The 23,633-nt window shown below is 39.8% G+C and overlaps 1 protein-coding gene across 1 annotated transcript in view; it reads right to left on the bottom strand.

The window, feature by feature from the left end:
- SGCD (sarcoglycan delta) overlaps window positions 1–23,633 on the bottom strand; it is a 410,207-nt gene that overhangs the window by 241,053 nt on the left and 145,521 nt on the right. The gene's annotated exons all lie outside the window — the stretch shown is intronic.

The raw sequence follows: 23,633 nt of genomic DNA, 5'->3' as shown, positions 1-23,633 counted from the left end.
CTTCACCCTTCCCAGTGAGCCACAGTAATGCTAGTGCCAGGAAGCAAAATACATGTTGCCACTTGCACCTTGCTGGCTTCTCCTGGAATGAGGAACATAATTATGATTCCTTCCAGAATCATAATTCCAGAAGAAGAAGAAGAAGAAGAAGAAGAAGAAGAGTAGTTTGGATTTGATATCCCGCTTTATCACTACCCTAAGGAGTCTCAAAGCGGCTAACAATCTCCTTTCCCTTCCTCCCCCACAACAAACACTCTGTGAGGTGAGTGGGGCTGAGAGACTTCAAAGAAGTCCAAGGTCCCAAGGTCACCCAGCAGCTGCATGTGGAGGAGTGGAGAAGCGAACCTGGTTCACCAGATTATGAGTCTACAGCTCTTAACCACTATGCCACACTGGCTGTAAGGGGCCAACTCAGCCACAACCTTTTTAGACACCGCTTATGCAGCAGCAGCAACAACAACGACAACAATAACATGGACAAGTACCTGAATCCCTTACCCATTTTTGTCAACACTAACTGCTTGGGGTGCTACTGAAGCCTTGATTTGCTGCAGTACTGCTGAGGCCAATGCTCAAAAGAGGACGCAGCCCCAGGTCAATATGGCAACTGGGGGGAATGATGCAAGGACAACCAATTAAGAAAGTTTGGTCAAGGGCAAGTATTTGTATCTTGCCCTCTCTCTCCTACCCAAACTTGGGATCTAAAACTGCATCCCAGGAAGTGTCTCTGCTTTCCCAGTCTTTACTTCAGAATAAGTTTCACAAATATAAGTGGGATATTTTTCCAGGTATATGGGTTTAGCAACCTAAGGCTAAGTCCACGTGACTCCAGTATATTTTGCTATGCAAAGCTTCTACTTGCTCTTCTATTTTCCGCTAGTGTGATGAGCAATAGGGATGACAAAATGGTACCTTCCATCTTTTTAGCACTTTAGAAAATGTTCAAGTTGGCTAAATGGGAACTGAGCTGTTGTAAAACATGGCCTGAGCAAATGGGCTCCCATCTGGGATAGTCAAATCCCATCAATTACATTCATATTCCTGCAGTTATTTCCTCATTTAGCATAGATTTACCTAATGCCCTGCTCAAAGGACTGTTCAACAATCTGAGTGAACAGCCACTCCATTTTAAACATGTTTGTATGCTCATAAAATCAGTAAGACATAAATCAATCCAGGAAACATTCAGAGACATGCTCTTTCCCCCCAATATTTCTTTGAGCTGTGCTTTCTTTATGACCTTTTTGTTTCATTTCCTTTTGCTGGACTCTGTTAGGATGCTCATTTGACACAATGTTTTTTGTGGTAAGTGAAATCTACTTTTCAATCAGAATGCATGTGGAATAAATTTTATTAACTGATTGCCGCATTCATTATACTCTATTTTATATGTTATGTCCTTCGTTCTTTGGAGATTTGTCTTAAAACAGGTGGTTTGCTCTGAATTTTTTAGACTGCATTCAGTTGTCCATGTCCTTGCCATGTGAGGTATTTATTATACCTTTAAGCTGCCTCTTCTTTTTGTTTTGTTACTTTTGATAAAGCATGGAGATAGACAGGCATATATTTAATTACAATGATAAATGGTAATTTTTAAGGGCAAAGGGAGCCATTAAAGTGAATACACACAACTCATAGCACTAGGTTTAAGTGAACAACAATATTATTTAATTTCAAAGGAGATATGAAACAGATTCATTTAACTTATAATTCCCTACCTACCATCCAGGTGCACTAACCAAGTGAGGTAGAGGAACTTGCCTCCTACTTTTTCAGCTTTTTCAGCACCCTATCAGCATTTAACACCTGTGGTCAGAGACCTATGCTGGTTGCCAATTTGGTGCAGGCCAAGTTCAGGGTGTTACTATTAGTATATAAAGCTCTTAACATTTTTTGGACCAGTTTTCCTCCTATATGCCCACTTGGCCATTTTGATGTGTGGAACTGGCACCATTAGAAGTGCCACTAATTCTTGTTCCACACTTGTAATAAATTAATCTTTTAGGGTGACAGCACCCTATTGACATCAGGCAAGAGCCTTCATTGTACTATTTTTGGCACCTGCTAAAAACATTTTTGTTCAGACAAGCCTACCCAGATTTGTAGAATGTTGATATGTGTTTTAATCACAGGTTTTAATTATTTATTTTGAATGTTTTAAATTGTTGCTTTCAACTGTTTTTACTGATAATTTATTGTTTATCTAAACACTTTGAGGGTCCTCCCCACCCCAATCTAGCAACTTATAAATATTATGAAATAAATCAATCAATTGGCAACCAGTATTCACAACCATTCCTATGTGAAATCAGTACAGGCCAGTAGGCCTAACTTCAGGCATACAGTAAAAATTGGCATAGAATAGTTTTGGTAGAATTGAGACCTATCTGGCAGCATTGGCAAGGGGTAGACATATCCAACAAGGGCAACCTTAGCTAGTGACTGATACAGAACCATTTAACGGTTCATCTAAAATTTCATATGGTGCTGTTTTGCCTACTGCTGACATCACAATTCTAAATTCTAATGAAAACTGTGAACATGTTACAATCTGCTTAGAAAACTGTTAGGAATATTTTGCCTGGGCAAAGAAAAAATCAGCAGACAGTTGTGATTTAACACAAGGAATTCCGATATCAAGCAAATATTTTTAGTCAGTTGAAATACACTATAGAAATCCTACATGGCCTGGGACCCAGATCACAGAGGAAATTCACACATTAAGTTGCCCTTACACTAAAAATTTCCTCAGAAGATCTCTTTTGATTCCTTTCTCTGAAGTGAAATGTGTGCCCATATGGGGGACAGAGCCTTTTTAGTTGTGTATTCCACATGCCATTCTGTCTCTACTGGAAGGCTCAGCTTGTGCCTATATAAATGTACTTTTGGGCATCAGAAAAATACTTTTCTATTTCCCCAGGCTTTTAACCTCTATTACATATATTCTGTTGTTTTTGCTTTTAGCACCACCTTCTACTATTGAAAACTGTTTTGCAGGATCATTGAAAACTACCCAGGAAATCTGAAATTTAAGAGCAATAGAAATGCATGAGCTGGAATGAGGACAGCAGGCACAATACCTCTCCTACTTCTATACAAATTCATTGTAACACAGAAGAGAGCTATAGACAAAAATCAGATGGAATTCTGCCCATAAAGTGAAGAGGCTTATATGACTAATAAGAGACCATGAAGGCTTCCTTCACTGAGCACTCAGGATAGAATGCAAATGTATTCACCAGAGTATTATTATATTCAGAGATCATGCAACAGCAATCCACTCTCAGCCGTAAGCTGCAGTACTTTATCAATAAGTAGTTTTAATATTATACACTTGACAAGCTGTGACTCTGAGCAAAATCACAGAACCAACTGTCATGATAATGTGGGTTGGGAAGATATAGATGAGTTTTGTATGTACGGAAGAGGTTTGTGATTTTGGATGCATTCAGCCAAAAGTTTAGGAAAACAATGTTGCGTTTTCCTAAACTTTTCTTGGCTGATAATTTATGCATTTTATATAATATTTCACATGACATAAAGGCCACTTCTGGAAATCTAGTGGAAGTTTAGTGCTCATTTCTGCTTCCAGGGGAAAAAAATCCATTTGCAGCCCCATTAACCTAAAGAATCACAGGATTAAAGTGATAAAATATGGGAACCTATGAAGCCATGCAATTCTTTCCTGCCTGGGACGCGGATGGTGCTATGGTCTAAACCAGTGCTCCCCAACCTTTTTATCGCCGCGGACCAGTAAATGTTTGATAATTTTTCCGTGGCCCGCTTGTTTTGATTTAATAATTTTAATTTAATTGTATTTAAACATGCCTACAAAATAAAATACAGCTACACCAAAAAATGAATATAAAGTGATTTATTTTATTTAACTCACTAGAATGCCAAATCAATGAGAACCCTGAGCTTGTTTCTTTGCAACGAGACGGTTCCATCTGGGGGTAATAGGAGACAATGACACCTGAAGTATGTTGCTTATGTCCAGTTTATTCCGTTGTTTTGTGTTGGTTGCTGTCACTGCAGAAAACCCCGCTTCACACAGATAGGTTGTCGGAAATGGCAATAGGGATTTAAGTGCTGTGGTGGCAATCTCAGGGTATTCCGCCATGACTTTAATCCAGAACATCGGCAGAGTTGTTGTCTTGAACGTAGTTTTAAGGCCACCATCATTTGCAATCTCCAGCAGTTCTTCTTCTTCTTGCATAGACATGCTAGATTCACCTGATTTGTTGGCAAATGGGTCGCGGATCCATTCCTTACCAGTTTGTGGGTCTTTTGTGGTTGGGAAGTAGCGCCCAAACTCTTTTAAAAGCAAAGACAGGTGATCGTGCACCAACTGGCAGAATGAATGTTCAAGCTCAGTCTCACCTACAATCCCTGCTAATGTCTGAAACATGTCCAAAATGCCTCTGTTCACGCACCGTCCCCACAACTCCAGTTTGGCTTTAAATGCAGCTACTTTGTCTGACAACTTGAAAACAGTTGTCATTTGCCCCTGAAGGCCCAGATTGAGTTCATTGAGCAGGCTGAATATGTCACACAGGTAAGCTAGTTTTGCGACCCATACCTTGTCACTGAAATGTGCTGCCAGCGGTGACTTCTTTTCTGAGAGAAATCTTTGCAATGGCTCTCGTAATTCAAATACTCTGGTTAGCGATTTTCCTCTGGATAACCATCTTATTTCTGTGTATAAGAGAAGGCATCTGTGCTCTGTGTCCATCTCCTCACAAAGCTGCTTAAACAGGCGCGAGTTAAGTGTGTGTGCTTTGATGTGGTTAATAATTTTAACGACATCCATCAATACGCTGTTAAATTCCGGTGACATTTTTTGGCTTGCCACATTTCCCTGTGAATGAGACAATGCGTAGATTCACTCTCAGGTGCAACCTCCTTAATCCGAGCAGTTAAACCAGCCAGTCGTCCGGTCATGGCAGCAGCTCCGTCTGTGCATATGCTGACACAAAAGGACCATTTCAGTTTTTCTGATATATAACCATCCAGTGACTTGAACAGTTCTGCTCCTGTGGTGTTGGTTGGCAAAGATAGTGCACATAACAAATCCTCATGCACATCCTCTTGATATAGATATCGCACATAAACAAGTAGTAGTGCCTTGTTGTCGATATCTGTAGATTCGTCAACCTGGAGTGCATACCACGGTGATGTATTAATCCTTTACAACAATTGTGCCTCAATGTCTTCGGCTATTTCCTCAATGCGCCTAGTCACAGTGCTAGCTGACAAAGGCACATGTGCTATCTTTTCCACAGCAGCCTCTCCTAGAAGTTCACAGCAAATGTCTTTAGTGGAGGGCAAGATCAATTCTTCAGCAATGGTAAATGGCTTTTTAGCCTTAGCAATGTGGTTAGCCACCAAATATGATGTTCTCAGTGCATTCTCCTTTATTGATGTGGTGGCCCTCATAAATATCTTCTGTGCTTCGTGCTCCCGTTTTTTTTTCTTTCAAAATACTCCAGGGGCTTGTCTTTTATGCCAGGGTGCTTGGCGGTCAAGTGGCGAAGCAGTTTTGAAGGTTTCATTGCCTCATTAGAGAGCTTCTCGCCGCAAACTATGCAGAGCGGTTTTGATGCATGGGAATCACCTGTCCCGATAAATCCATATTTCAAATAGGACTCATGGTATTGTCTGTTAAAAGTTGCATGTTTCTTTGATGTTGAAGGCTCTTCTTCTGTCTGTTCGCTGGGCCTTTTTTTCTTCCCAAGGAAACTTTCTAACGATGTCTGTTTCATACTCATTTTTGCTAATTTGTGGGTTAAAGCAGACGCAATAACACGTCAGTACACACAAGTACCGGTGAACAAATAGAAGAGCTAGAAGAGTGATACCTTTTCTTTCTCTTCACTCCACTCCTCTTCACTCCATTCATAATATGAGCATGATCATTTGAACTGGTCCTCACTTAAACATGAATTCGACAACCAAGAGAAGAACTGCGTGTGCTGCCACTTTGAGCTCCCTGGAGAAAAGGTGAGCTATAAATGGTGGGAAATAAATGAACAAGTGGACATGAGAGGAGTCCGCAAGTGGTTCCTCACATGGTTAGGACCAGCACAAGTGAGAACTATACCTCACCTCACATGCACCCACAGTAGCATTGCACAATTTCACATTTACAGTGGTACCTCGGTTTACGAACTTAATCCATTCCGGAAGTCCGTTCTTAAACTGAAACCGTTCTTAAACCGAGACATGCTTTCCCTAAAGAGGCCTCCCACCGCCGTGCCCATCCATCATTCGGCTTCCGTTCTTAGACCAAGGTAAAGTTGTCAAACCAGGACACTACTTCCGGTTTTGTGGCGTTTGTAAACTGAATAGTTCGTAAACAGGGCTGTTCTTAAACTGAGGTACCACTGTACTCTGTGTGCATATGAATAATGAAACTACATAGATAGGGCTAACCGCATGGTCTTTCCAACCCAGACAAAATGGAAAGCAAAGTAACAATTTATTTTGTATCCTTTTTAAAAAAGCATATCTGTGTTAACATTTGTTAACTTTGCTTGCTGTTACTGTTTTGAAATATTGTATATAAGCATGGCCAGAACCAAGCAAGAAAAACTGAGGAAGATACTACAATAGAAACATGAGATTGCCAGCTGTTCTGTGAACATCACTTGGAAGAAATGAGAGCATTGAGTGGCTTCTTAGAAACACTTCATGCTGAAGCATGATTTAGGGGACATTTGGAGCCTGAATGAGGTAGCATCTGCTTGATTCTCACATTGAATACAAAAAAATTCTCCTGTGTGAGGCAGAAATTATTGAGTGAAAGAAAACTTTATGTAGCAAGAAACTCAGGAATGAACCTTGAACAATTTTTTGGAGATGAAGTGGGGGCAGCCACCAAATTTCAGAGTTTCAGGGCAAGGTGACATTAGTACGCTGAAGACACTCAGCTCTATTTCTCCACAGCATCTGAATTAGGAGAGACTGTGCAGTCCCTAGACCAGTCCCTGGACACAGTGGTAAGGTGAGGAAAAAGAAATGTGGGTTTGCCATAAGCATCTGGTTGGCCACAGGATACTGAACAAGATGTTCCTCTGACCAGATCCAGAAGAGCTCGTCTTATATTCTTAATATTTTTGTATTAAATAAACTGTTATATTAAGACTATAAAGCACACTTCTCACTTGAAGCTGCCAAAAGATGCTTCCTGAAACTTCCCCACACAACAAAAAAAAAGCAATGTGTATTTTTACAGAAAGAAATTAGTTGTTACAAGAGCAGAAAGGGGAGACATCTATTACACTTATGGCAAAGGGTGGGAGTTATTAACAAGATTCTATCAAGCACTGATGCTGATAAAAGTTGACATTAATATTCCTATTTACATAACACATAATCTCTAAAATAAAATACGTGAGCATCAACAGCATTGCTAAGCACTGCTGATCTTAGCTCCTAGTTTTCCTTAAGTGACTATGCTGTCAATAAAGTACTAACCTCTGGAGCACCTTCTATTATTTTTATTTTTTTCCGATAAGCAAAATTAGAGTCTTCTAAAAATTCTGAGCAAACTTATATTCATTCTTACACTGTTAGCACAACTGTGTAACAATAGGCTTTATGTAAGAAATCCCCATTTCCCATCTTAATTTCAAAAGGATTACTTAGTTCCAACAGAATTAAAGTAATCGGCCTTAAATAGCAACTTTTAAATAAACAAAATATAATTATTTAAGATAGTATTTACATATGCCTTAATCTTTTAGATTATTAAGCTTGTTGCACCACTGCTTATGCGTTCTTACCAATAATGTGTTCAAAATATTTTTTATAAAATTTCTTTATGTGATACAACAATAAAGACTGGTTATTTTAAGAATATGCAATAAGTATCTTTGCTAGCATATTTAAGATAGCAATAAGTATTGGCTACTGTCTTGTAGCATCTTAACTTTATCATAGGTGTATGTTTTCATGGACTAGAATCCACTGAAATCAATACAATATTGCTGAAAGAAAGGCAGTATAATTGAAAGACCATTGTTCTCTTCCTGTTGTTCAGCTTTGGGCTAAAAAACTCATTTTTATTCAAAGTACTAAAAATAATCCTTCCATATCTCAATTTTCATATACTAAGTACAGTACAAATGTATTTGTAGTTATAGCTTCTGTTGTGACTGCATTTAGATGCATCCACAGAGTTTCAAGATGATAAATATGGTTACTGGAAGCATAGTTATGATATCAAATTGTATTAACTCCTCTTCCACAGCAGCAAGGAATATTCAGATGCGCAGCAAATGTAAACTAGTTGTTTTGGTATAACAACTGTGTCATTGAACTGCATTCTAGAAATCAGTTCAGGATTATTGAAGAGTTTCCTAAAAGTCACTCTATTGCGGCTTTATGCCAGAATAGACACATCTCTGAAACTAGCTCAGTGCAAGGCAGAAGGTAAGTTCTTTGAGTACTTTGAAAAGATGAACTCTTTTATGGGTATGTCCTCAGGAAACCTAAGAGACAGCAGCCTTTGGGTCAATGTGAAATTAAAAGATGGCTACAAGTGTTAAGAACACACAGTGTGTGTTTACACAGATAACCATGCTTAGCAGAAATGCAATGTATTAAATATGTATAACTACCAAAGAATTGATCTATGCCTACCTTCCAAATCTGCTGTAGACAGAGCTTTGATAACTCTGTAGGCTTATATATACAATGAGATATAGAAGATGATACTGCTTACAAGAAGAATCTTCTCATAGATGAGGCAAGGCAATTATTAGCATTATTTTGAGAGAGAAGCATTATTATAAACTTTTCAGGTTCAAGAATTCAGAGTAGACTGGCTAGGAAGTCTGGATGAAGAAATCATTAGCGCTAATGGAGCTATGATTAATATTTATTAGTGAGAGAGAAAGAGGAAAGAGGGAGAGAGAACATGCATCAGCACCCATAATTCCTTTCCTGGGCTTGTAGCAAACCCTCTAGAGATTACATGCAAACCTGAAGGGTATTGTGATAAAGATGGCAGAACTTTATTTTCTCCTGAAGATTTTAATGTTTCATTGTGTCCTCTGAGAGAAAGGAAGAGGTTTATGAATGAGAAAATGAATGTAGGGGGCAGCTCACTCCCCTCTTTCCCAAGACCCTTATTTGTTGTTGTCATTTAGTCATGTCTGACTCTTCGTGACCCCAAGGACCGGAGCACACCAACTGCCTCCTGCAGTTTGGCCAGACTCATGTTGGTAGCTTCGAGAACACTGTCTAACCATCTCGTCCTCTGTTGTCCCCTTCTCCTTGTGCCCTCAATCTTTCCCAACATCAGGGTCTTTTCCAGGGAATCTTCTCTTCTCATGAGGTGGCCAAAGTATTGGAGCCTCAGCTTCAGGATCTGTCCTTCCAGCAGGAACCGGCAAGCCACTCCAGTATCCCTGCCAAGAAAACTCCATGGACAACAACAAGCATATAAAAGACATGCAATATATATAATGTTGCTATGGGAGAACAGAAAGCATTCAGAGAAACAGAAAAATGCTGGGTAAAGGAACGTACCCTTAGCCTTGGGGGACTCGGGGGTTTGGGGAAAGACCCCCTCCCCCACATTTGGCAACTGCAGCAGAAGTATCATCCTCTCTGATAGAACTTAGCACAGTGTAAGAGGAGAGGAGAGTTTATCTAAGTGATTGCAGAATTTAGTACTTAACTTACAAAGTGAAGGAAGCAAATGTATCCCCAGCAGAGACATGCAGCAGTCAGGACAACTGCAGAGCAGCTAAACATTTTGCCATCTCTTCACATCTATCTCTACAAGACCACTACTGGAAGAAAACCCAGCCCCCACTGATTGACAGCAATTGCCTTGAAGCCAGATTTATGAGTGGAGAAGGGAGTTAAAAACCGAAAGACAATAAAAAAACAAGGAAGAGGGGGGAAGAAAGCTGGATTGACTCTTCTGGGGTAGGGACTTCTGGACTAGGAGTATAGTTTTGTTTTTGGTTGCTGTGCTGCCAGTGTTGTTAACTCTATTATTGGGAGAGCTGTGTCTGTGAGTACATCTATATTGGAAAAGGAGTATGACAAGGCTGTATATTGTATCCCTGCTTATTTAACTTATATGCAGAATTCATCATGCGAAAGGCTGTGCTGGATGAATCCCAAGCTGGAATTAAGATCGCCGGAAGAAATATCAACAACCTCCGATATGCAGATGACACAACCTTGATGGCAGAAAGTGAAGAGGAATTAAAGAACCTTTTAATGAGGGTGAAAGAGGAGAGCGCAAAATATGGTCTGAAGCTCAATATCAAAAAAACAAAGATCATGGCCACTGGGCCCATCACCTCCTGGCAAACTGAACGGGAAGAAATGGAGGCAGTGAGAGATTTTACTTTCTTGGGCTCCATGATCACTGCAGATGGTGACAGCAGTCACAAAATTAAAAGACGCCTGCTCCATGGGAGAAAGGCGACAGCAAACCTAGACAGCATATTAAAAAGCAGAGACATCACCTTGCCAACAAAGGTCCGTATAGTTAAAGCCATGGTTTTCCCAGTAGTGATGTATGGAAGTGAGAGATGGACCATAAAGAAGGCTGATTGCCGAAGAATTGATGCTTTTGAATTATGGTGCTGGAGGAGACTCTTGAGAATCCCATGGACTGCAAGAAGATCAAACCTATCCATTCTTAAGGAAATCAGCCCTGAGTGCTCACTGGAAGTACAGATCATGAAGCTGAGGCTCCAATACTTTGGCCACCTCATGAGAAGAGAAGACTCCCTGGAAAAGACCCTGATGTTGGGAAAGATGGAGGGCACAAGGAGAAGGGGATGACAGAGGACGAGATGGTTGGACAGTGTTCTCGAAGCCACAAACATGAGTTTGACCAAACGCGGGAGGCAGTGGAAGACAGGAGTGCCTGGCGTGCTCTGGTCCATGGGGTCACGAAGAGTTGGACACGACTAAACAACAACAGGTGGATGGATAAACCACAGCAATGCCTGTGATTAAGTAGCCAGGCGTTCCCATAGCATGTGATTCTATCTGGTCAGTCAATGAGCTTGCTCTGCTGCGAAACACTGTGCATGCTGTCTAATATCAGCATCCCAAAAGTCATTATTTGCATTCTTTAAAGTGTTGCCCCTCTCACTGCTGAGCAGAGGCATCAGCTTACTAGGGCAATGCGGGAGGGCTGGCACTGTCTGTGTGATGCTGTGATGTCCGGACATTGGGAGGAGCTGGAGCAGAGCCAAACATGGCAGCTGCATGACTTCAATGACCAGTGCTCCCCCTCTGCCTCCTCCTGGTGCTGCTTCGACCTGCCTTCCCCTCCACAGCAGGAGGAGAAGGAGGAGGCGTTCACAGATTTGTATGAATGTATTTAAATATGGAAATGATAAAAAAGTATGGTTGGGTAGTGCAATATATTGCCTCATAGATGAAGACTTTTTAGCTATTTCCACAGTGAAAACTCAACATGCTCTCTTTTTCTCTCTCAAATATCATATGACTTTGCAATTTCTGCTTTATTTATAAGGCCTTATATTGTACTACCTAACCATACTTTTTATCATTTCCATATTTAAATACATTCACACAAATCTGACTATTTTAAGGATGTTACATACAGGCCTGAAGAAAAAATTGTGTACATCTAGCAGGCTGGAGAACCTGTGGCCCTCCAGAGGTTGCTGGAATTACCTACCTCCCATCATCCCTAACCACTGGCCATACAACAACAATAACTACAGGGCTACATTATCCTTCACACATAGTACCAGGAATGGCTTGCTAACGGCACCCCATATGTGGTGCAAACCAACAGGTTGGGAAAAACAGAGATTCACAGATCCAGAGTTAACAAAAATGAAATTATTGCAGTAGTCACTGATGTAAAATGACCCTTACCAAAAATGTCTCTCACTTTTAATCGACAAGGTCTAGGTTAATGCTGTGAAAAGTCCAATGAAAGCATAGCCTGTGGCTCAAAGTAATTGTCAGCACTGAGCAACCATCACCTTTAACCTATTATAGATTTATTACTCCATGTGCACTGTGCTTATGGCAAGGTATGTTTGAGTTAATCGTTAGCAGCCAGAAATTCTTCCTGGAGAGAAAGCAGTCAAGGTGTGTGTCTGTCCAGCATCACTTTTAGCTTCTGCTTGACCCTATAAGGATGGCAACAGCAACTGTAAAAATTCAAAACCTTTTAAAAAAATATCCCTTTAAAGCATTTTTTTAAAATATGTGATTTTGCAGTGTTTCCCAAACCCGTTTTTTCCATGGACCACTTGAACATTGCTAAGGGTTTTGATGGACCACTTAATGATTTTCCTGCTGAAATTACTGAAAGAGCTTCGTTTAAAGACAATTTACATTGTTGAAAAATACATTTAGTTTTTGTTGTGAGCAATGCAGATAAGAATCAAAAGTCCTCAGCTGAACTTTGTAAAACTAGTTTAAGCCCATACTTTGCATAAAATGTCCTCATTTAATTTCAAGTCTCTGTTGAGACCCTAAAACCACATTCTTTTAAAAAAAAAGCCCACTCAGACAATTTATATTTGCTGTAATTGTCAAGGAACAATCACTTCCTTCCAGCCCTCCTCCCCTCTAGTTGCCCTTCTCCTCTATTACTGGTATATTAAAAGAACCTTATTTCATTTTACCCTCTTTCTGCAGACACACAGCTTGGTTTAAGAACACAGCTTGGTTTAAGAACCTAAGAAAAGTCTTCTGGGTCAGGACCATGACCCAGTTCTGCATCATGTCCTCACAGTTGCCAGAGCAATCTCCCCTCCCATGGTTTCCAGCAACTGGCATTCAGAAGCATACTACCTCCAGCCTTGGATGCAGAGCATAGAATTGTGGCTAATAGCCATCGATAGCCTTTTCTATCATGAATTTGACTCATCCACTTTCAGAGCTATCCACCTAGCACCACAACTAGGTGTGTGAAGTTCTTGACCCTGACACTCATTCCCAGCTTCATAAATGATGGCTAATGAAGCTGGGAAAGATCATCTGAACCCAATCCAATGTCGAGTAAATTCACATACTGGCCAATAATGCATTGGAGCTTTCCCCTGGGTGTTATAGAGCATCATAAACAACAGACTGAAGGGTTGCAATCAGATTTAATTGGCTCTGTGTTTGGCTCAAAACAAAAGAAATGCTTCTGGAATGGTTGCAATAAAATTGCAGAGCAGGTCTGACTCACTTTCAATGTAACTTCATCATTGATGGGTTTTATGGAACTCAGATGCTGCAATTTTCATGACGGTTGACAGGTTTATTTTATTTGCATTTGCTTTGTTTTGTTCCTGTAAGTTTACAATGCACACAGAGACTCAATAGGTAAGTCAGACATAAAGCCAAAACCTGAACACCTGTAACAACTGAGATAGCAGCCTGAAGTTTTCCAGCTTAACCAAGTTTTCTAGCGCATTTTCTCCACCATCCTTTTTTGTAAGGTTCATGTTATAAAATATTAGCTAATTATAACCGTGTATTATGGTCTCTCATCACTGACCAACAAAAATGCATGAGCAATAACAAAACAACCACCCTAAAATAGAGAAAGCAGCAATATTCGATGATCAGAGAGTCACTTGGCTACTGTGTACCTGACTCCTATTTACACAACTAGGCTTAAGGCACCTAAAATACAGACCGTCACTATACTGCACTAAACCTACTATGCCTGCTCCCACCTGCCTCTTCCTTTAGTCAGCAGTTTGCTTCAGGCCCAGAGCAGCTGGGAAAGATGTGAAGCAGTGAAAGGGCTGGTGAAGTAATCAAGTAAGAGGCTCATCAGCTTCTTAGATTCTTGGTAGCAAGAATGAAGCAGTCCATTGAAATCTGCATTACTAAACCACCATATGAAAAATAGCAACTATTTAAAATAAAGGAACCTGTTATGGTTTCAAAATATTCTTGAAACAAGTGGCATAAATCTAATATGGACATTTCAGTATGCAATAATTATTTAGTGTGGAATGTGGTCTATATATAAATAGAAATGTGTGGGCAGGGAGGAAGAAACTACATAATGGTTATTTATTCACTGCTGTTAACTGAGCATCACCATTAAATATTGTTGGAAGATGCACTGGAGAAAAGAATTGAATGCCACCAGGACAGTTTGACAGCGCAGTTGTAGGAAGACTTCTCCCTACCTTTGGATCTCTTAAGGAGGGTTAATCAGCAGCTGATCTGGGAGACGTTTTTGCCCATTAGGATGCTGACCTGCCCAGCAGACTAACAAAGGACAAGATGAGGGGTACGTCAGCAGGACACAGAGTGTGGGTTCTGTTTAAGGAGACACTCATGCAAAAAGGTAAATAAAGCCATACTTAGCTAGGCCAAGTTTCATATAACCGAAATGACACTGGGCTCTATTAACATTGTTGTTTTGTTATTAAATTTATTACCTGCATTTCACCAGCAGGTCCCAGGGTTACAACAATTTGAAATTCAATATTAAAAATGCTTAAAACAAGTTAGCCACAGGGATAAAAACATAATAACTTTGAATTGCTTTGTTCATCTTATGGCAATGGACCTATAGAAATACATGCTTTTATTTTATTTTTATTTTTATGAACAGAACAGTGACTCTATTAAGTAACTAGTAAATAGAGAAACTCTGTACATGTTAATTCAGAAGGAAGTTTTACAGAGTTCAATATGGCTTACTCCTAGGTAAGTGTGCATTGGATCACAGGACAAACAGTAGCATTATATCTTCAGGCAAGACTGATAAAAGGGCTGTTACATTTGCAAGGGTTTTTGGTGCTCCTCCAGCACATACAGGACAAGGAAGAAAATGGTGATGTTGTAAGTCTCCAATCAGACAACATTGGCAGTGAACTTAGATTAACTGCCAGTGAGGGAAAAACAAAGCTACTACTAAAATCCTGGCCAATGAGCTCTTGAGTCATCTCTTATAAAGCAGCAACCTATGGGGTTTCTGCTGGCTCCTTTCCCAGCAGTTCTAAGGAAGACATTGCTGCAAGCATTGCACAAAAGAATGCCAGCACACGGCTAGCTTCCTAACCCTTTGCCTCTACCAACTATAAGAGACATCCTAAACCATTTTTGTGTCACTGTTTCTCATTTATCATACCGCTAAAAAAGAGATTCTTCTAAAAATCCTTATACTTCTAAGGAAAATAGTGCACAGAATCCTACTATTATTTAACGTTTATTCTTGTTTTACTGCTCCCCTCAAATTTCTGTTGGCTACACTACCATCTTAGGAAGAAGGCTGAGAAAAGAAGGAAACATCAGCATGCATTTTATCTTCAAATCATTACAGTGGTACCTCGTTTTACAAACTTAATCCTTTCCGGAAGTCCGTTCTTAAACCAAAACTGTTCTTAAACCGAGGCGTGCTTTCCCTAACGAGGTCTTCCACCGCCGGTGCCCTTCCACCTTTCGGATTCCGTTTGTAGGCCAAAGTAAAGTTCGCTAACCAGAACACCTACCGTATTTTTCCGTCTACATGATGCCCCCATGTATAAGACACCCCCCCCCCCCCGTATTTTGGGGAAATCAATTTTAAGAAAATGAGGGGAGATGGCCCAAAGTTGTTGAGCTTCTCCTCCCACACAGCTGCGGGCAGGAAACACTCCCTAGATTGTTTCCCACTCGCAGCGGCATCAGGGGAAGTTGTGCTCCCACCAACCAGCTGGCTGGCAGGCGTGCCACTTCTTCCCCCCCCCCCCATGCCACTATTCATGTATTGGACAACCCCAGTTTTTTGCCACGATTTTTGAGTCAAAAAACCCTCCTCTAATACACAGAAAAATACGGTACTTCCAGTTTTGTGGAGTTTGTATACCAAATAGTTCGTTAACAGGGCTGTTCTTAAACCGAGGTACCATTGTACTATGTTTCCATTTTTACATGTGCTTTTGCAAATAAAACATAATTGGACTATGTGCTCATTTAAAAGAGCTCAAATGTCCAGCAGCATATTCACATGTGTATTCTTTTAAAAAAAATCAGAAAGGATACATGAATTTTGTAAAACTATGGTTTGCTATGTGTAAGGTGAAAAGTTTTGTATTCTACCTTGAGTTTACAAAGCAATGGCATCCACAACAACACACACATGCATATAATGTAAGCATGAATGGGACTACTTTTAAAAGCTGTATACAATGTATTTTATTTTTTTAAGTATTCCCATTCATGTTTACATTATATACATGTCTGAGTTGCTTTGGACACCATTGGTGCATACAACGTAATTTAAAGGGAGTGGGTGGCGCTGTGGTCTAAGCCACTGAGCCTCTTGGGCTTGCTAATCGGAAGGTCGGCAGTTCGAAACTGAGCAACAGGGTGAGTTATGCTGGCCACAAGACCCAGAAAGCTGTCTGTAGACAAATGCCAGCTCCCTCGCCCTGAAGCAAGATGAAAAAAACACTGCATATTTGCCTTTGTCTGGATTTAACTGTCCAGAGGTCCTTTACCTTTTTACCTTACCTTAACCTTGCAACATAATTTAACATCAGAGAAATGATCTGCAAAAGAACTTATAAAATGTACATGGGCCATTCAATCTGTGAAGTGCAACACACACACACCAGGCGAATAAGCCCTTGGCCTTTGAACAGACAGTTGCTTCACTAATATGGCATTAACATCTCACTAATATTTAGTGCTCTAATAACACTACAATGATGATGCAGGTAATTAGGCGGCTTGCAAGGAGCCTAAGATCCATAAAGATGTGGCAATTATTTTTGTTATCCTTAAGACAGCAGGTTCATTCAGGGATACAACCATTCACTTATGTAATTAAATTTTAGAGCCTATACAGCGTCTGTCGAGCATTTTAATTATGTTCACCATCAGTTGCCAGCATCTTGGCTTGTTATGGGGCAAATGAAATGTTATCATAAAAGTTTTCTCATTCTGTTTTAAATGTAACTTTGGAAATGCAAATTGCTCAAAAGAGTAAGAAATTTTAGACTTTTTATTTTTATTAAAGGCATTAACCCCACAGAAAACCCCACACAGGTACATTCACAAATAATAAAAGTATTCCTGAAATGGAAGCACCTCAAGATGATTTTTGCCATGCTTACTAACTCGTGGCAAAAGGAGATAGGCTTAAGGAAGTGCCACAGTAATATATTCAATTGTACCAACCAGTCAAATGTTTACTGTATGCCACAAATATTAGTCCATGTACTCCTATATTTAGTTCATCATGAAAAAAAATTCATGATGCATACCTTACACATTCTATACTTGTAGGTTTCACCTGAGCTGTCAAAGTTATATCCTAAAGGTCACATATTATTTAGGATGTTACTCTGGAATAATTGATTTTTTTTTAAATACCAAGATTGTAAAAAGGTAAAGGTAAAGGACCCCTGACAGTTAAGTCCATTTGTGAACGACTCTGGGGTTGCAGCACTCATCTCACTTTAACGGCCGAGGGAGCCGACAGTTGTCCACAGACAGTTTTTCCGGGTCATGAGCAGCACATGGAAACACCATTTACCTTGCTGCTGGAGCAGTACCTATTCATCTGTTGGCAGTAGGTACTGCTCCAGCGGGAAGGTAAATGGCGTTTTCATGTGCTGCTCATGACCCGGAAAAACAGCTTACCCCGTCATGGGGATTCGAATCATTGACCTTCCGATTGGCAAGCCCAAGGTTCAGTGGTTTACACCACAGCACCACCCACATCCCTAGAATTTCTTAATCTTTTGAGCAATTTGAATTTCTAAAGTTACATTTAAAACAGATTGTAAAACGTAAAGGTAAAGGGACCCCTGACCGTTAGGCCCAGTCGTGGACGACTCTGGAGTTGCGGCGCTCATCTTGCTTTACTGGCCGAGGGAGCCGGCGTACAGCTTCCAGGTCATGTGACCAGCATGACTAAGCCACTTCTGGTGAACCAGAGCAGTGCACGGAAACGCCGTTTACCTATAGTACAATTATCATCAAGAGCGAAACATACCTAGGAGGAATTTTTAAGTACTGTCTGAAAGACTACATGACTGTCATCATATTATTTGCTTCCTGATGGATTTATTTTATGGCCCATGTTAGTTTTAGACTTCAGTTTCTTATTTTCAGGAACATCAACCCAGTTCTGCTGATGCTATCATGAGTTTTTGTACAGAGATATTTGTTATTGGAAATTGTGCTTCAGTATATGTCAAGGTGATGGATTCAGTGAAAGCTTTGTCAGGACAGGTTGGGTGAAACGGGCTGCAAATGTGATGCTACACCACAAGACTTGATATGTTAACAGTGAGTCTGCTGGTCTTGCAACTTAGCAAGACAAATACAAAGTGCATCACTTTGGTATCAAGGTCCCAAAGCCTTGAGAAGGACTTAAGAAGATTCATAATAAGCCACACCTCCCTTGAGCAGTGAGTAAATGCCTAGGAAAGACTCACTTCTTTTCTGGCAGAATCCGGGACCAGGGAGAAGAGTTGGTGGAAGAAGATTGGAAGAAATTTATTTTTTTTATAATAATTTTTATTAAGGTTTTCCAAATTAAAACAAATTAAAACAAATTAAATCCAATTTGTAAACTTTTTGCCAATAACCAGGACTTCCCCTCCCTACCCCCTCTTGTGTTCCAAATCTTCCAAATAAGCAATTAAATTCAACAAGTTCTTATCCCCAAATTACACTCATCATCAGTAACCCAATTTATCCAAATTCCCATCCCCTAAGATCGATCTATTCCCTTCCACGAGTTCCCCCCTTTCAAACATAGTACAGATGGAAACAAAGTAAATATGAGTAGTGATTTTACAACCTTTGGATTCCAACTTTCCCTCCCCTCTTTCCCCTTTGCGTTTCACCTATCCCTCTACTTCTAATATCTTCCTGGAGTTCCCACATTACACTATGTCCCTCAGGTTCTTTGCCAGTCTTTAATTACGAGTGTCCAATCATAGAAGGAGTCTATCAAAAAAGGGGCCCATTTCTTCTATCCAGGTTTTTATATCCAGGAGTAAAAACTCCAATTTTGTTTCCATAAGCTTGTCAAACCTGGATATCCCAAATGTTCCCTCTCCCAGTTCTGTCCAGTTCTTGTTGTTTCCTTGTTCTTGTCAATCATTCTCCTCCTTTTTGTTTCTCTGTTCTCCCACAGAAATGTTCTTTTTCCAAAAGTTTCTAGTGTCTCTGCAGAGGCTTGTTATTCAGGAGTAAAACATTGCATCATGTTCCTTTCATTTTCCAACAAATAGTTCCATTGTTTCCTGTAGCGTATAGACCTCTGTAGACAAAATAATGTTCCATTCCTGCAGTTTCCCAGGAGATTAAAAGTTCCATTCAACTGTTCAAGTTTCCTGTCAAAAACACATGCAATATCCCTCAGCTCCTCTAGATGGATTACAGTAGCAAAGTTCCCTTCCAGAATCACATCCACCAGTCCAAGTAGCTTGTTAGCCCATATTTGAAACAGTTTATGTTCAATTTATAACAAATGTAACCGGCAAAGTCCTCATAACAAAGTCTCTATTTTAATCTTCCTTTTTGACAGCTCTTTGACAGCTGTCAAAACCTCCATTGCTTTTCTCCAGGCAGTTTCACGAATCGCTCCAGGGATTCCGGGGGGGGGGGGGGGGTTGCTTTTTTAAAACAATTCCACTTTTCTCCTCCAGCTCAATCTTATAATTTTCCCTCGCGAAGTTGCTAATTCGGCGAAATAAGGTTACACTCGATCTTAGTTGTCCAGTCCTTTGTTTTGGCTCTTCTACAATTTAGGGGTGGGCTGACTTCCTTTTTTCCGCCTCCCCCGTTCGCTCCAAATTTTAAAAATTTATCCCTTTTTTTTTAGTCCATATTCCAATTACTCACGGGTTCTTCTTTAGATCCAAATTTTCAATAGAAGAAGTCAGCGCTCTCCGCCGGATGGCATGTGGCTGCGCTCGGCAGGGATAGCAGAGAACTCAAAGCACCACGCTTCTCCCCGGCACCCGATCCGTAGCCTTTAAAAAGGCTCCTTCACGAGTCGGGAGAGCGCTAACGGTGCCAGCCGAGTCTCCATGTCCACGGCCTCCTCTGGCCGTGGTTTTTAAGGGTCCCCGCATCGCCGGTGCGGTAGGACCCAGCCCCTGCCAAGCAGGCTCCCTCCGGAGCTCGGAGGGAGTCCGCCATTCGGCGATGGCGCCGACCCGGAAGTCCTCGAAGATTGGAAGAAATTTAAAGACTATTTGCAGAAACATTGTAAAATTAATGAATGTTAAAATGATGTCGGATTGAAATGAAGCAACAAGGTTAAAAAGAATATGTAAAAATGGATTGATAACAGATGAAAATATAAAGCTATAATATGTTAAGATATAGAATTAAGATAAAAATAAAGAGGGAAAGGATTTGCTGAATTAACCATACGAACTGGAATACAAAAAAGGGAGGTGTGAAGAGGTCAGGGAAACAAGTAAATGAAATATAAGATATGAAAAGATTGATTTGTTTTTAACTGTTTTCTATTTTTTTTGGTTTTTGTATTTTTTCTCTGTATTTTTGTATTTTTTTATTTCTCTTTTTTATTCTTTTTTATTCTGTAACTTCTTTCTTTTTGTAAAACTTTAATAAATATCTTTTTTTAAAAAAGGAAAGACTCACTTCTTGCTAAACTTTAAATATTCTAAAACATGATCAGCAATACTCTGCTTTTATGCATATTTTCTAAACTGTTATGAGAGCCTGCAGAGAGTTAGAATCAGAGTGAGAATGAATCTCAAAGGTCACCTTTCAGTGCAGGAAATCCACTACTACAGCACCCCTGTGGGTCATTCAGCCTCTACTTAAAACCTGCTAATGAAAGAGTGTCCATCACCTCTTGTGGCACTGCCAAACAGCTTGCACCAGCAGGAAGTTCTTCTGAACATTTAGTCAACAGTGGTTTGGGTCCTACTTTCTGGAACAGCAATAATAATAATAATAAATAATAATAATAACAATAATAATAATAATAATAATTAAAAAAAAATTCCTCCATTGCTTATGTTACACTCCTTCAAATATGTAAATATGGCTGTCATATTTTGGGTTATTGGTGCTTTTATTTTTATGTTTTTTGTGGTTTTATATTTTGATTTTATTCTGTGAACTGCCCCGAGACCTACGGGCATGGGGCGGTACATAAAATAAAAAATAAAAATAAAAATCTCCAGGCTAAATATGCCTGATTCCTTTGAACTTTTCCATTGAACTTGATTCCCAAGTTCCTCACCAACTTCATCACAATACTGTCAACAAACCTTAAAGTGCAGCTAAAAGCAGTCTTCTTAACATTTCCATTTGCTTCATTTTATGAAGTGACCACTAACTATGCCTGAAAAGTGTGTTTTCTTGTAAGGTGGTTCAGGCTTTGGAATTTTCAGATTAACACTATATACTTTTCATTCTCGGAACCATCGTCTTACTGTCAGATAGTGTTTAGCCAAAATCAGAGAGGTGTGTGGCATAGTGTTTAGGCACTGGCTATAGATGCTTTTGTTTAGGAAGGCTTTCCTGTATAACACAGTCATTTATGGAAGATCAATTTCATATCTAAATAATGGATTTTTGTCATTTTTAGAGCTTGTGTGGATGGTTTTATTGTTTTTTAGAGGAAGATGATTTTATTTTATTGTTCTTAAGAGTTTGGGCTTCTGTGTTTTATCCTGCTTTTACCCAGTACATTGCTTTATGCCATGATGTAGTTTCTAAATTTGTTTAATAATAATAACAAATAATAGCTGAAATATTTGGGTAAACGTGGAATAGGAAGCTATTGAAGGAACAGTGAAGAAATATTGTAACACAGAACAAATAAAAACAGATAGCTGTTTGTAAATGGCAAAAGGAAAATTGTGGATAGATACAGACAACATATGTATTCAATATACAGTATATGGCATCAAAATCACAATGAATGCACAAACTGCGCAAGTAAGCAAATCAATTAAAAAGATGCAGTGTGTGTCTGAGTGAAATACTCCTTTTCCTTTTACATTAGGATGTGGATGACAGTCATATTGATATTTCCTAATTAATACAGCAAGCCATGGGGATAGTTCTAAAAAGGTTTTCTAACTTTGTGTCACATGACCACCAACTGCAACGAAAGCCACATTCATTCCAAGCAAATAGGTCTAGGCTAACAAAACATGCAAGGGATGCGGGTGGTGCTGTGGGCTAAACCACAGAGCCTAGGACTTGCTGATCAGAAGGTCAGCGGTTCAAATCCCCGCGATGGGGTGAGCTCCCATTGCTCGGTCCCTGCTCCTGCCAACCTAGCAGTTCGAAAGCATGTCAAAGTGCAAGTGGTGGGAAGGTAAACGGCGTTTCTGTGCGCTGCTCTGGTTCGCCAGAAGCAGCTTAGTCATGCTGGCCACATGACCTGGAAGCTGTATGCCGGCTCCCTTGGCCAATAAAGTGAGATGAGCGCCACAACCCCAGGTCACGACTGGACTGGACCTAATGGTCAGGGGTCCCTTTACCTTTACCTTTTAACAAAACATTTGCATTGCCTAATGACACAGTGTATCTGTGACAGACTGTTGATAGGGAAAAGGAGGAGTCAGGGCTATGTTACATATAACAGTTTTAGTAACTGTGATACTATTTCAATTTCCATAAGTATAACTGGCAAAAAGTGTTTACAGAGCGGCTTCAAGTTAAACCAACCATCCAAGTGCTGTATGCAAGAACCAATCTTACAAAAACATTGAAATTTGTAAAGCACATCACATAAACACTACAGATCCCTTCACTGAAGCTTACAAAATTAATGTACTTCATGGTTAGTTTTTAAAAAGTTAAATCCCAAAGCATAGCCCTTTTCCAAAAAAAAAAAAAAAAGATTAAAATTTGATGCATAAGAAAAAGAAGCATTTGAAATGAAAAAGGGTACACATAACCTTCAATTTGATCTGTAAACAATACAACACACTATGTACATGAAGCTTGTAATACCATCCTGCAATATTCAGGATGTTACGACAGCCCTGGCCATGAGGCAGCCATAGGTCTTTAACAGTGGGACACTGGAAGTCAGTTCTCTCTCTACCAGCTGATGAACATTTGCATTCTTTCTTCTTTTGTATTTTGAAAAAATGGAATTTATTTTTCATCTTGTACTTTAGTCAGATACACACTTCTGATTACAAAATACATGAAAGCTCCACTGAAAACAAATGGTGCGTGCTGAGTGAGACTTAGACAGGCATTCCATTAAAAAAACAAGGAAGTACTTCTAAGGCAATCAATCCTAATTCCAATTGGCTGCAGCTAGTATGACCAATGGCCAATGATGATGGAAGCTTTAGTCCAAAGTATCTGGATAGTATGCAGTTGGGGGAGACTGCTACATACCATTTCTCTCTCAAAATATACAGCAGTGTGGGAGCCAAATCCTTTGCCTGCTGAAATTGCAGCTCAATTACACCTGTTCAAACTCTATATGTGCACATTTCTATCTATAACTCCCATCAGTTCAGAGAAGTCACTTAAACATAGAAGACTACATACATTTCTCCATAACGACCCCGTTTTTTTAAACACTTTTCAGATACAGGAAGCTCTTAATTACTTTTTGGGTTGCTTCAACTCTTGAAAACAAGCTGGAACAGTACATAATTTTTATGTCATGTATAAATCTCCATCTTTGAACCAGA

Source organism: Podarcis gaigeae (assembly GCF_964106915.1).
Source record: "Podarcis gaigeae genome assembly, chromosome: 2".
Lineage (NCBI taxonomy): Eukaryota > Metazoa > Chordata > Lepidosauria > Squamata > Lacertidae > Podarcis > Podarcis gaigeae.
The sequence above is the reverse complement of the archived record's forward strand: the minus strand, read 5'-3'. Positions and strand labels throughout refer to the sequence as shown.